Source organism: Strigops habroptila, chromosome 7 (genome assembly GCF_004027225.2).
Source record: "Strigops habroptila isolate Jane chromosome 7, bStrHab1.2.pri, whole genome shotgun sequence".
Lineage (NCBI taxonomy): Eukaryota > Metazoa > Chordata > Aves > Psittaciformes > Psittacidae > Strigops > Strigops habroptila.
The window spans coordinates 4,636,458-4,651,128 of NC_044283.2; positions in this window are offsets into that span (position 1 = coordinate 4,636,458).

Here is a 14,671-nt window from a genome sequence, read left to right on the forward strand (position 1 = left end):
TACTTGGGAGAAGAGACCAGCTTTGCAATATGATTGCAAACAGTACTTGAGACATTCTCTTTCTGTACAAGAAGTTTCTTTCACATGCACAGCATATTGTTCAGATCTGCTCTGGAAACAGTATTGAAAGAATTACCTCTTTATCAAATGTAAAATTATTGAGACCACTTTTAACCCAAAATCCCAATGTGTAGTTGATTAATAGGGTATACCCATGCAGGGCGGGGGAGTGGGGGTGGGGTGGGTGTTGGAAGTCTGTAACTGGAACCCTGAAACCTGAAAACTACTAAAAAATACTGAATATGCCTAAGACTAAGTTTTCCCCTAACAGTTGTGATGGATGACGGAGACCATTTATTACAGTCAAAAAGTTTATGATTGCGTTTTTTTCTTCATGTAAGAAAGTTAAATAATAAAGAAAACTTACAAATAATTTCTAAATCACCAAAATTATTTCTTGTTTTGCCTATGGAAAAGCAATTCCTTCCACATATTACTGATTTCTGCTCTCATTTTAGTCATTCGTTTATCAACATCTCTCTGAGAAATAGAATATTACTTCTTTCAAATCATCCTATCATACACACATAAATAAAAGATAGGAATCACCTGCTACCTGTAAATAGTTCTGCTTATCAAGTATTGGGAGTTTTTAATCTTGTTTTTACTTTTATTCCCATTTGGAATATCCATATCAATAACATACACTACCTAATCTTCTGAACGTACATAGGCAGAAGCTTCTTGTGCCAAAATTAAGGCAATTCATGCAATCTAAATCCTGTCTTTCTGTTCCTATGTGCTTCTATACAGGATTTAACTAGGTGTGACTTTTTTTCTCACTGTAGGAATTCAGCCTTGTTCCTTGAGGAAAAATGAGTGAGAGGCCTGGACCTCACTCAAAAGTTGGACTGGGTTCTGTAAATCTTCTTTTTGAGTCCAGTGGTTTCCAGATGAGAGTTGACTTCAGTGTTCTCTACATTCATTATATTAAATTATAATCCATTACTTTCATTACTTTCAGAAGTTTGTCTATTGAATTAGCATAGCTAAAGTAGTTACTTAGCAGTTCAGAACCCTAAAAATTATCAATCTGTTGCTTCAGTGTATACTGAACATTCGATTTCTTCCTAATGCATCATGTATTGTACTGCTTCAGAAAAATCCGTATTTTGATGACACAGTTGAGTGAGCCTATTTCGCCACTGCTAAATGGAACCAAATATAATACATACAACTTCTGTATAAGTTAATTACCCTGGTTCATGTAGTGCCCTGTATTTCATGGCCTAGGTGGTCTTCCTTTTTGACCTCATACCACCCAACCATTACAAAAATTCTTTCACATACACAGATGTGAAAATCAAGATCTCTGAATCTCAAATCCTACAAAACTAGCTAGACTCAGATTCATAACAGTGCCCTGTGAAGAAACGCATATTTTTAAATAAGGAAATAACTTAGGATTTAGAAATTCACACATTTTCTATTCATCAGGTTGTCATTCCTATGTCAGACTTCAACAAATTTTGCTAGCATCTTACTACTATATCAACATCGAGAACTAAAAATAAATACACATGAAGTGTGGTTGCTTCTTCACCTTAATACTAATCAACGGCCCACTCACCAGGGATCTCAGTCCATGCAGACATCACTATTCAAGTTGTTGGGTTTGGCATCTTGCTTTGCTTGGTTCATTCCCACCATGTGTGGCTTGACCATTTACATACCCGACGCAAGCTTTTAAGCTTTTACGAAAGCACTAGCCTTTAAACAGCCATCTACTTCACTCTATTCCTGCAAGTCTTGTGATTTGAACAAGATACCAGCCCTCAACTTTGCAGTGTTATTGATCATCCTCTTTTCCTATCAACACTTCTGCTCCTTACATCCTCTGCTGAAAAAGTCACTCTAAACATTTGTGAAGGAATTTTAATGCCAGTTTTAAAACCTTCCTTAAAACCTGCCTTGTCTCAGACCTTTCTCTAACCTATTCCTCCAGTTTTGTACTGGTTACAGGGAAGGATTTTTACACAGCTTCTTCAATGTAATGTTAAATTTCACATCTGTGTCTTTATGCTGGGATAACTCACCAGCTACTCTTTCTTTATCTAAAGACAATACACCATAGGTAGACAACATGCTTTCTGTCCCTTGCACTGCTCCTTCCTACACACTGATCTTTGATCAGAGCTCTTAAGACTACATGAGCAATCTAGGCTTATGCAATACAATTAAGACTAATATTAATAACTACATTGGTATAGTGATCCTTCAACAGAAATTCCCAATTGTTTTGGTAGAAGAAGCTGTTACCTTAGTTATTTAAATCTCAGCTGTTTCAAGGAGTGGAATAGCTACCCTAGGGATTAAAGCAGTTGTTGATGAATAGACTGAGTCACTTGTTAGATATACTTTTATTCCTTTTTATGATCTATGAAACCATAGCACTACTCCTTACAGCTCCACAACTGTTCAGATATAAAGCTTGACTTTCAGTAAGGGTACTGGCACTTATCCTCTGGAGGACCCACCAATGCAAATGCCTTACTGCAAAGGAGACTGTCATCTTGAGTTTCAGTCTAGCAACCTCTACTTGTATAGCTGCACTGTGAAGAATTTTCATGGAAGCTGTGATGTGATCAGCAGGGTATGAAAAAAATGGTAACTGGAAGAAGAAAAGAAGAAACGGCCTAAAGCAAGCTGAGAACTGTCCTTGAGAGCTTCCTCGTAGTAATGGGAAGTGTCATGGAATCCCCTGGTGAAGCTGGGGGACATATAACAGAAAGGTTTGGGTTATTTGCTTGAGTAAATAAGGAAAGAAATAGATAGGTACAGAAGTAAAAGCACTGGGGAAGCTTTCTAAAGATGTGTGGATCAAAAATCACTTCAGAAACAGAGTCACATTCAGATTTGTGGGAAGTATTTGTTAAATAACAGAAGATTGCTGTTCCTTTCATGAGAGGAAAAAATATGTGTTTTTTACTTTAAGTTAAGCAAATGCAACACAACTGTAGATTCTAGGAATATGAAGCCAGATCAGAGACAACAGCCAGCTGGTCGCCTCAGGCAAATACCTCATTTTACATGCCAGTTATTACGGTCAGAACATATATGCAGTTATTCAGTTTCTTTAATTGTTCTATGGGAAAAACACCTATTTTTATTTTACCTATTTGTTTTATTTTTCTTTCTGAGGTGGAAATACTTCCTTCTTTTTGGAGGAAAAATGACAGAGGAATATAAAAGCTCTTTAGGCATCAAAAAAAATTAAAAAGTACCTGGTTAATACAGGCCTGAACCCAAGTTAGCACAATGTGGTGTTCTCAGGTAGTCTTGAGCTGCTTCAACCTACTAGGGCATTTCCAACTTACCTGCTTTCATTAAAAAATGAAGCATACAGTCAAAACCACATCTCCCCTACACTTTTCATTGACTACATACTCCTTGGAGCTCAAATGGGACAAGAAGCAGGAGCATCGTATCGCTGAAGAAAGAGAATTCCCAAACTAATGGTATTGATATGGAAATTATTAGAGTAATTCTAGTAGTTCACTGCAGAGCTGCTTGTTTAAATAAACTAAGGATATGTCCAAAACACAATGCTAAATGTGTCATCAGTAGAGTACAGCTGCACATAAGTTACCTTTAAATTAATATTGGTCATGAGTTAACTGCAGCACCAAGGAGATCCTGGAGATACAAAGTCTCCTGATAAACAGAGCAGACTACCCCATTCTGTACTCTCACATCTTACGGATATGAACATCTGAATTACATATCTCCTAAATGATTGTCCTACCCAGAAACACTGTGTGTATGCTCAAGGCATACATCACAAGTAGTGAAGCTGCTTTGTCATAAGGAAATCAGATTACAGCACACATCAATTAGATAATTTAGAGTGAGAAATACATTATTTTGGGTGTTTTTCAGGATAATAAACCCTAATTTTTTTCCCAGTTAGTCTCACACATAACAGGAGATATTCCATGCCTGCCTTTGTTGGGGAAAGAACTACATAGAAAATTTAATGCAGCAGAGAGCAGGAGGATAACAATCAAAGTTGGGACCTCTGACTCTTGACAGAGCTGCCTACATTTGTTGACATTTTCTGTCCTCTGTGCTGAACAGCTGTTTTCCCTGATTCTATTTTCGGCCTGGGATCACTCCTTTCCACTTATCCGTGTGTGCTTTTGTATGCTTCACATGATTTTCACTCCCTGTTCCCTTTCTTTTCTATTCCCATCTACCTATCTTCTCCTGCCACCAAACAGGACTATTAACTTCACTTGCTTTATTATTCCAAGTCTATCTGGCCTCAGTCTTGGGATGAGGAAGTCTTACTTTTGCATTGCAAAGCATAGTTCCATTCTGTTCCTTCAGATGATGCTAATAAAGAGGATTCATAACATAGACAATCTCAATATGCATTACCAAAATGAATTAGCATTGGTTGTAATAACAGTTTAGAAATCAGAAAACTACTTATTACTAGTGCTGTTGGCTATATATCTTGGATAGTATTGGGATAAATATTTGATGACCAAGAAGTTCCAATGTATAATGCTGTCTTGTACTGAAGTGTTTCTGCCATCAGTAGCCTCCGGAGTACACTAAATCAATATCTTCTATTGACTGTGTGAAGCTATGCATTTACACCCACTAGATGTTGCTCCCTTGGCCACTTTATCACTTGCCTCCTCACGCTTGGCCCCATTGCTCCTCTGCCCTTTTCTGACCCTCACAACACTGTTGCAGGTCCCTTTTCCTGAGTGAGGCAGGATATACGTCTAGTCTGTATCTAAACCTATTTCATTGGGGAAAATAATGGTATTTATTGATTTATTTCATCTTCCCTTTCCTCCCAGAGCTTTAGCCTAAATGCTAAGCATAGTAAAAGAACATCTGGTTCTGTGTTCCTTTGTATAACAGACATGGGCTTTGCAACAGGATCCTCCTCTTGTACTGGATCTATTGCTATACAAACCATAGAGAGCACGAGTCATTTACAATCCCAATAAAAAACTCCAGCTGCAGTAAATCATGTTTTTCATTAAATATATGCCTAGTTATGTTCTTAATTTTTCAATCACGGAGGCAGCTCATGTATCGCAGGAGTCAGATGGACTCTGACCTGACTTCAGCTTTTGTGTATGAATTGAAATTCCTTTTCTACAGGAACCGGATAATTCTCTTCTGACTGTAGATAGTACAGTCCTGAACAGTGAAAAGGGTTTGTTTGCAACTGTAATATCATAGAATCATAGAATGGTTTGGGTTGGAAAGCACCTTAAGATCACCTAGTTCCAACCCCCCTGCCGTGGCCAGGGATGCCTCACACTAGACCATGTCACCCAAGGCTCTGTCCAACCTGGCCTTGAACACTGCCAGGGATGGAGCATTTACCACTTCTTTGCACAACCTGTTCCAATGCCTCACCACCCTCACACTAAAGAACTTCTTCCTTATATCTATGGTGAACTTCCCCTGTTTAAGTTTAAACCCATCACCTCTTGTCCTATCATGACAGTCCCTGATGAAGAGTCCCTCTACAGCATTCTTGTAGGCCCCTTTCAGATACTGGAAGGCTGCTATGAAGTCTCCACCCAGCTTCTCTTCTCCAGGCTGAACAGCCCCAACTTTCTTAGCCTGTCTTCATACACGAGATGCTCAAGCCCCCTATATCAATTGTTTAGTTTCATCTCATCTTGATAATTTTCTAGTTTGGCTGCTGATTTGTTAATGCATTTTTGAAAATGAAAATAATTTTTAGAAACTAAACTGCTAAGTCAAAATCCCTGTGTTTTAAAGGCAGGACAATAATGATGCCAGTTACTTTATCAACTGCTACTGGTTTTATAGCGAGTCAGCAATGTTCATTACATTAAGTGGTATGATACCCACATCACAGGAAGTGCAAACACAACAACAAAACGGATTTCTTCAGACAGCTTGATAGGAAGAGAAGAAGGTTTAAAGACAAAGGCAAATGGTCAGAATGATGTTCCATACACTTTTTTTTGCTGTGCTGGAGAGTCCAGCTAAAGCATAAGCTATTTTAATACTTAAGGATTCCTAAAGTGATTTAATCTGCAAGATTCAAGCTTTGTGCTTTCGGTCCTTGGAATTACAACTACTGCAGGTGAAAATTTTTACCTGCTGATTTTCTTAGGCAGACAATAATTAGAGTGAAGTCAAGATAACTTGAATTTAGCATTAGGGGTATATAAAACCTATATAAAAAGCCCCATCTTTCCCTCCATGGCCTTCCTCCCTGTACATCTCAGACTGCAGAGCTGAGACCCAGTATATTGTCTTTTGAGTTATTATCAAGCAAAAAGACGCCAAGTGTGCCTCACTGGCAGATGTTTTTAAGAAAGCTTTTAATTAAAGGATAATGGGACAAACTCACTATTCACACACATGAAGATACAGCCAGCCTTTGTCACTGGACTTACTCCACATATAAGCTGAGAAAAACACAGAGCAAAATTTAGTCCATTATCTTTAGGATTAACGCCCGAATGACATAGCTACAATATATCTGACAGCTTTTCCTGCTAATGTAATTGTATTGCACTGTATTATGAATATTATTAATTAACGCTCCATTTGCAGGTGATCTAATCAGTTAATATATGCCTTTGAAAAATGTGATATTGCCCTACTGCAAATGGATCTCTAAGCTGACTTGTAGAAATCTATTTCTGCTCCTCTTCATTCCAATATTCCTATTTCTAACTTCATTGCTTCAACATTTGGCAGGGAACACTTAGACTGTGTGAGGCATCCCGTGATCAGTATCCATGGGCTAAAAATGCTGGTAGAAACCAGCGTGAAAGCTGCAGGGTTTCCTCTAAAAGTGCGAGCTCTCTGTTTGATCTCCCTCTCTAACAACATCTCAGACATGAAAAAAAGTAAAAATCAACAGTTTCATTAAAATGCATTCATGTCAGCATAAAGGAGTTCTCATAAATTTTGATGGGACATGTATGTAGATGTAAGTCAGGAAATAAAATGAATGAGAAGTGCAACATAATCCATTTAGGATAAATTCTTCATTTATGCAAGAATAATAAAGAGGCTCCAATTCATGACTAATCATAAAAATTATGAGAGACCTTTCCTCTTCCTCTGCCAGTATTTCCACACTCCTTGCTTTGTGTTAAGCTATAATTTGTTGATTAAATTAACATTTTCCATAGGCATGTTCATGGAATGAGCAGCAAGGGTTATTATGGTCTTCAAGCAGTTTCCTTGGCATTTTACAAGGCAAGCATAAATCGCATTTCGTGTTTCAGAGTTTCTGCTTCCCTCGAGGGCCTTCAATGAGAAAAGTGCTACTTCAGCAGAAGAAAATGAAATGCCTGTATTTTTGGAGCATTAATGCAAGAGGGAAGTTAACTATATTGGGAGGAATATTTTGAAAAGAACAGCATGGACATGTTCACCCTAGCTGCATGAACTAGGTCTAGAACTTTGTTGTTTCTTTGTTAAGTATAGAAACATCGCAATAGTATTTTCTGATTTACTAACTTATTTTCCTGCTATGCTTATTGTTTAGAAAGCTGGTTGAACCATGTATAATTAAGGTTAAGAAAATGAATAAAATAACAATTTATCCAGAGTATAAATTTGTCAGCCCAGATATTCTCAAGCAGTTGGAACTAATCAACAGCACATCATATTATCAGCTAAGTACTACAGTGTCGTTCCTAGATCATTATCTATATAAATATTCAGACAGAGAAAGCAAAACTGTATAATCAGAATTGTTTGATTACTAAAAAAAACAGGGACAAAGCATAGCCAATGAGAAAGGACAGTTCTAAATATGTGCAGGTTATGTAAATGCTACTGAAAAGCTTTGTATTTTAGACACAGACATTTTAATGGCTTAACTACCACATAGTTAAAACGTATTTTATAATTCCATCACAGTGAAAGGAATGGCTGTATGAGGACACAACTGCAGGCATTTTGATTTTCCAAGTTACAAACATGCAGGACATGTTTATGCTACAGAATAAATTAAAATGTAAGGACCCTGAAGCTACGGATGACTTGAGGTGGTTGGCTGACACAGTACAACACATATCATGAGGAGATACTTATCAACATCCCAAAGCACTAAATGCCAACCTGTGTCTGAGGTATCAAGCTTTGTTTCTCAGCATCCATCAAGATAATGCCAACAGTATGCAGATGCAACTATATTTCTACATCAACCCATAGGCATTATCTTGACTGCCTCATTTCCTGCAGTATGGTGTAGATACAGCTATAGCTGCTTGTCTTACTCAGTGTCATGTATTTGTTTGCCAGTCACAACCTAATTTATTAAGCTGCTTGAGTGTGTCTATACTCCATGTGGAGCACATCTGAGATCATATTTAAGTGTCACACTTGCTATGCATGCAAACAGATGATTTGCAGTAGCAAAACCAGATTTGGAATAAGACCCTAATGGTTTGTCCATAAGGCTAAGTAGGATTGCAAGCTTAAATCTACAGCAACAGCTTGCTTGTTTCCACTGTGGGCTAGATAAACAGCACCAAAGAAGAAAAACAAAGTGCTCCCAGACCATACTGCTCTCATCCCAGAACAGTCAATCCTGGTTATTACTAACACTTCTAGAGCATGGTATCATCCAGAATGCAACTGGAATTTATAGGCACTTTGAGTATCCTCTTTCAAAAAAGAGAGGAAAATCTGTCTAGAGGGGCAAAGATTTGCCTTGCATAACCCAGTGATTTTTCAAGTCTACTATAAAAGCAAGGTTACAGTGTTTGTACAATGGTGTCAGGTTGATGAGAGTCAGAACTGTTCTGGAAAACAAAATGAAAATGAAAAATCAAAACTATGCTGAAAGAAAAGGTAGAGCTTGTCCCGGACAGAACAAATCTTGCGGTCCAGATAAATACTAAGACTACAATCCCATTTCCATACTCAACTAGTTCTGCTGCAACAGCTTTTCCTCCTTTCAGACGCTTGGCTTGTATCTTACTATCTTATTTGTTCTTCATTTCTTTTAGCTTCTTTGGGCCAAATTCCAACTACCTGAAGAAGGAGAGTGGGATGGGAGGCTAAGAACATGTACAGAAATAGAACTTAAATCTTGGACTAATCAACAGCTGCAGAAGCTTCATTCCTATAAAATATTATTACTGACACTTTCTCATTCTTAGGTAAACAAATGTGACATGCAATGACTGGAATTAGGTGTGGCAGATTGTTCATGGCTAAAAATGCCACCTTACTATATGTCAGCGGATGTAACTGGGGAGTTTCAGCTTGGTCCTCTTTTTTTTACATATAAATGATATTTTCTTTATGTCAGTTTTGATCTTGTCTAAGAGAATTAGTTGTAAATTTAGATAAAATTGCTTTGCTTGACATTCATTTCTTCATTACCAGAATCGATTTGGAGTACTTAAAAAAAGCTTTCATAGAGTGACTGCTTGAATGAGTGAAATAAAAAAACCCCCGCAACAACAAAAAACCTAAATACAATCAAGAGAGATTATAAATGTCTCATTAAAATTGATGACAAAAGCTCACTCCCCTTCATCAACATCCAAATCCTTAATCCCAAAAAGGAATATGACATTAAAGAGCTTCCTTAAAGTTAACACTATGACATTTTTCCTTTCAAGCTCATGTAACCAGAAGGGCCAAACTGCTGCAGAAGGGCCAAACTAGACATTACAACTGATTTATATCCATGCATATGAGAGAAACAACAAAACTACTAGGTGAACTTCTCAATAATATAAACAACAAAAAAGTCCTTTGCTTAATAATATTTTCTACCTTTCAACTTCAGTAGCTGTTTCAAATAGTATAATTTTCCTTAGTAGAAACTAAGAGAATATGGTAACAGTCTGCAAAGGGTATTAGGATAGGAAAGTGAAATTTTAGGTGCTTCAGGGGAGCATAACTAAAAGTAAGGAAATGGAATTAAAGCTAGAAAAATAGGTGGCCTGATCCTCCAAACACCCACCAGCTAACATCACACTTTCTATTTTGAGAGCCCCTAATTAATTCCTACCTCTGGTTTTTGATCACACTCGACAGATATATATAGAGCACCAGCTCTTCCTTGCTCCTTGCTAAGCAAAGCAACGCTGATGGACTGGTTTCAGTAGTAAATGTGACTCAATACTGCATGTTTACAGAAGTAAGTTATTACGCTCTCTAACAGCTTAATAGGAACTGACTTTGAAATGTGTCATTTTGTGGTTTTAATCTTCCAAGCAAAGTGTGAAAGCCTCAGAACTGATGGTTTCTGAAAGGACTGGCAGTGGAAAAAGCTTGGTGTGGTTGTTTTAAAAGGTCTTCAAACTGAGTATTTTTATTATACATCCTTCAGGGCCATTACTGGCAGTGTTGAAGGCCAGGCTGGACAGAGGTTGGGGTGACATGGTCTAGCGCGAGGTGTCCCTGCTCATGGCAGGGGGGTTGGAACTAGATGATCTTAAGGTCCTTTCCATCCCTAACTATTCTATGATTCTACGACTTGCAGACCACCAGGACCAATCATCCAATTCCCAGTGCATTATTATCACTTTTTTCATAAGTGCAACTTGGGAAATGGCTGCTGAGCACGTGAAGTTTTCAGGCAATGGCAAGAGGCTATTCTGTGCCACCAGCTTTCTGAGCTGCCCCACAGGGCGACGATGTTCATATGGAAATGACCCAGAGGAAATTACTAAAGGCTTCCTTCAGGTCTCTGGAAAAGATGGTATGCAGGAGCAGCACCAGGAAAATTAATCTAGTCTGCCACCCATTTCTAGCCTAGATCTGAGGAATGTGCCTGGACAGAGGCCTCCAAAGATCAGCCTGCAAAGGAAGTCATTCTGGCCGAAGTCTGAATGACATCTTCCCAGGCTTTTATCTAACACAAAGACAGCAGTGAACACATGCTTTGTGCAGTGTTTGATTTATGCACGTGTGGTCAGCTGTACTGGATATGTGTAATACCAATATTTGGGGGGATAGTGGTGGCATCTTCTCCCATCAAAGGCATGTGTAAAACATTCTTTGCCAGATGTAGGGAGAGCACAGTTCAGCCAGAAACCCATCAGCTGTAGCCAAATAAAGAAAGTCTCATCATCTGCATTTTACTGTGGAAACACAGGATCAGAGAACTCACATGAGTTATTGATATTGGAGATTAGATGTTAAAAAAGTCTCTGGCTTCTAATGAAACCTCATACCTTTGATTTAAATCCTCCTCAAAATAGCATAATTTTTTATCTGAATGATTGCAACTAAAAATAGAGTGAGATAGGTATGCTGTTCTCAGCTGCAGAAATCTGTGGACTCCTCACTTTCTTTTGGGAAGTTTTCACCTTCTTTTTATCAGTTGAGCTCTTTTTTTCCCTCTTCACATCTATTAGCTCCTACCTAAATCCTTCACACTGCATTTAGAACCAAATAAAGCATTAATATGTTCATATGTCTGAAATGTTCTCTTAACTATTACCTCGGGCAGTCATTTAGTTGAATCTGATAGGGGAATGCATTGACATTGTTAAGGTTAATGACCCAATGATTAACAATACACATTTTGCAGCTCAGTGCTTCTAGTCACTGTTTCACAGAGTAATGTGAACAACGACATGTATATTACGCTACAATATCTGGAATGGAGTCTTTCTTTCTACATAATAGGTGATGTAAAAGAAATCACCCCATGCTCAAATTACTCATTCTAAAAGATGGACAAAGTTTTATACTTGTCAAAAATGCGGGGAACCTCACTGAGCTCATAGATGATATTGTATTAATCCTGATTAGCTCATAAAGTCAGTGAGCTTATAATTTGTGTCCCACTGCATTTAGCTAAATCATCCCCAATTTTAAACAGATACTTCTTATGCTCATAATTATTTCTTACTAAATCTGTAGTGCTATATTGTATCCTCCACAACACTGCTCTGGTCTGAACTGATGATCCACTTGATTGCATGTCTATCCAGAACACACAATGACTTTTATGCTGACCATGGGCAGACAGCTGTGTTTGGCATAAAGGTAGACCAGCAGGGAAGAGCAGTGGCAGTCTCACATAAAATAATCTAGATCAAATTTGCCTTTTGAGTTAGACATTTTGAGTAAACCTGAAATAGGAGCTTCAATTGGTAACGTTTCAGTGTGCGCACCATGGGACCATGGTGGGGTTGACTGGTGATATGCATGTTCTCTGGAAGATGGAGCTGTCTTTGAGTACAACAGCTGCATCTGAAATAGGGTTCCTTCCTCTTGAATACCATATTCTGTGGATACTTTTGACCCCCAATGTAATGTAGTTAACAAGAGGAATCTCATCCAGTTGCCTTTAAACAAAAAGAATTTCCTCGCTTAGATTTATCACATTCTTCTGAGAGTACTGATATCTAATAGTAGCAAGAAACATTATCATCATCATATTATTGTTGTTATTGTTAGTATTTCAGCAATGTGATCCCTATTTGAGCATTGCAAAATAATTTAAAAACATTAAGTAACTCACTGAGTTTCACAGCACCCCAATTTTGTTATTAGCACTGCATTAGCATTTTCAAGTATTCTACAGGACTCAAATGTATGTTTGGATTTGCATGTACTAAATAATTTTCAGGTTAATTTTAGGCATAACATAATGAACTGAGCAAATAAATAGGACAGTGGCAAGTTTTGCCAATGAAGGACAGGAAAAAAATTATATGGTTAGCCGTATCTGTCATGAAGGCATCCTAACAGATTAGTGAATACATTTATTTATTATAAATTAAGACGTGAGTTGAGACATAATCAACTTACAACATATCAGTCTTCCAAATTTAGTCACTTGAGTGTTCCGATTTTCAGAAAGCCTGTTCAAGAACATGTTCTGTTTAATTAGTGGAAGAGGTAAGTGTTCGGAGTCTCTGAAATTTTTAACAGTTATTTAGATGATTAATAATGGACTGGAGCAACTTTCTCAATTATTTAGTTTGAAATGTGGCACTACAGCCCTGACAATCATTTGCATTTACATGTTACATCACTGCAGCAAAATATATATACTATAAATTACACAGCAGATACAAATGGGTTAAATTGTTAGCCCTGGAGAATTATTTTAAAGGGAGAAGTCCATCTCAGAGGGGCACTGCACTGAAAAAGATATGTCTCTCAATCACCTACATGAACCTCTGCCACACAATACTCACCTTTCCCTCACGTTGGGTCACACACTGCAGGGTTTTAGAGATCTAAGACATTAGGAAGAAGATTTGTGAACTGAAGGTTGGACAATTACCATTCGCATACATGCCCCTTAAGTACAGTGCTGCACATGCTGCAGCTGGTAGACAGGTAGTATATTGAATCATTCAAAAGTTATCAGCATCAGAATGCATTACTGTGCCATGAAAGGTCATTTGCTGAACCTTAAGTGCAGAAGGTATATGCCAATCCATGCCAGTAATTCATATGAAGAGGAGAAAATTTCATGAAGAGAAATACCTCTTTCATAACCAAATAAGGATGAAAGGCTACAACTTGAAGGCATGGATCACAGAAGAAGAGGTAGGAGGCAAATTCTCTCTGCCATGCTTGACAGACACAGCAGATGCAGACAAGATAATAGCAGGAAAACCTACCAAAGACATGTAGTTGTTAAGCAAAAATGTCACTTTGTTTAATTCACATTTCTACTCCCTTCTTTCTATAACTTTATGGAAATGGACATGGCCACCTGATTCATTCTTGACTGGTTTGAAATGATATCTTAACAGCTTTTTTACTGGCTTTGTACCTTCTCAATGTGTGTAACACTTTCTGCTCATGAATATGTAGCTTGTTTAATGTATATACAGATTACCCTTGTTCTCAGGGCAGGAAATGAGTGTATTTTTAAAAGTTATGTTTTAAGAAAGCTATGAATAGAGAGGAAACCTCTTGGGTCATCAGAGTCATAGAATCATAGAATCCTCTAGGTTGGAAAAGACCTTGAATATCATCAATTCCAACCATTAACCTAATGCTGCCAAGTCCACCACTAAATCACATCCCTAAGTGCCAAATCTACATGTCCTTTAAATAGCCTCAAGGGATAGTGACTCCATCACTTCCCCGGGCAGCCTCTTCCAATTCCTTCACAACCCTTTTAGTGAAGAAATTGTTCCTAATATCCAATCTAAACCTCCGCCGGCGCAGCTTAAGGCCATTTCCTCTTGTCCTGTCACTTGTTACTTGGGAGAAGAGACCGACCCCCACCTCTCTACAACCTCCTTTCAGCTAGTTGTAGAGAGTGATAAGGTCTCTTCTGAGCCTCCTTTTCTCCAGGCTAAACAACCCCAATTCCCTGAGCCACAGATCAACACTCCTGCCCAGCTTGGTGTTGTCTGCAAACTGACACAGGGTGTCCTTATTCCCTTTGTCCAGGTCATTGATACAGATACTAAACAGAACTGGCCACAGTACTGAGCCCCGAGGAACACCACTTGTGACTGGCCACCAACTGGATTTAACTTCATTCACCACAACTCTCTGGGCCCAGCCGTCCAGCCAGTGTCTTACCCAGCAAACAGTACACCCATCCAAGCCATGAGCAGTCAGAAAGGTTATAATGAAAACTGCAGGAACAGCTAAGATTAAGAGAAGTTCATTGCTGGTATTACTGGAACAAACCAAC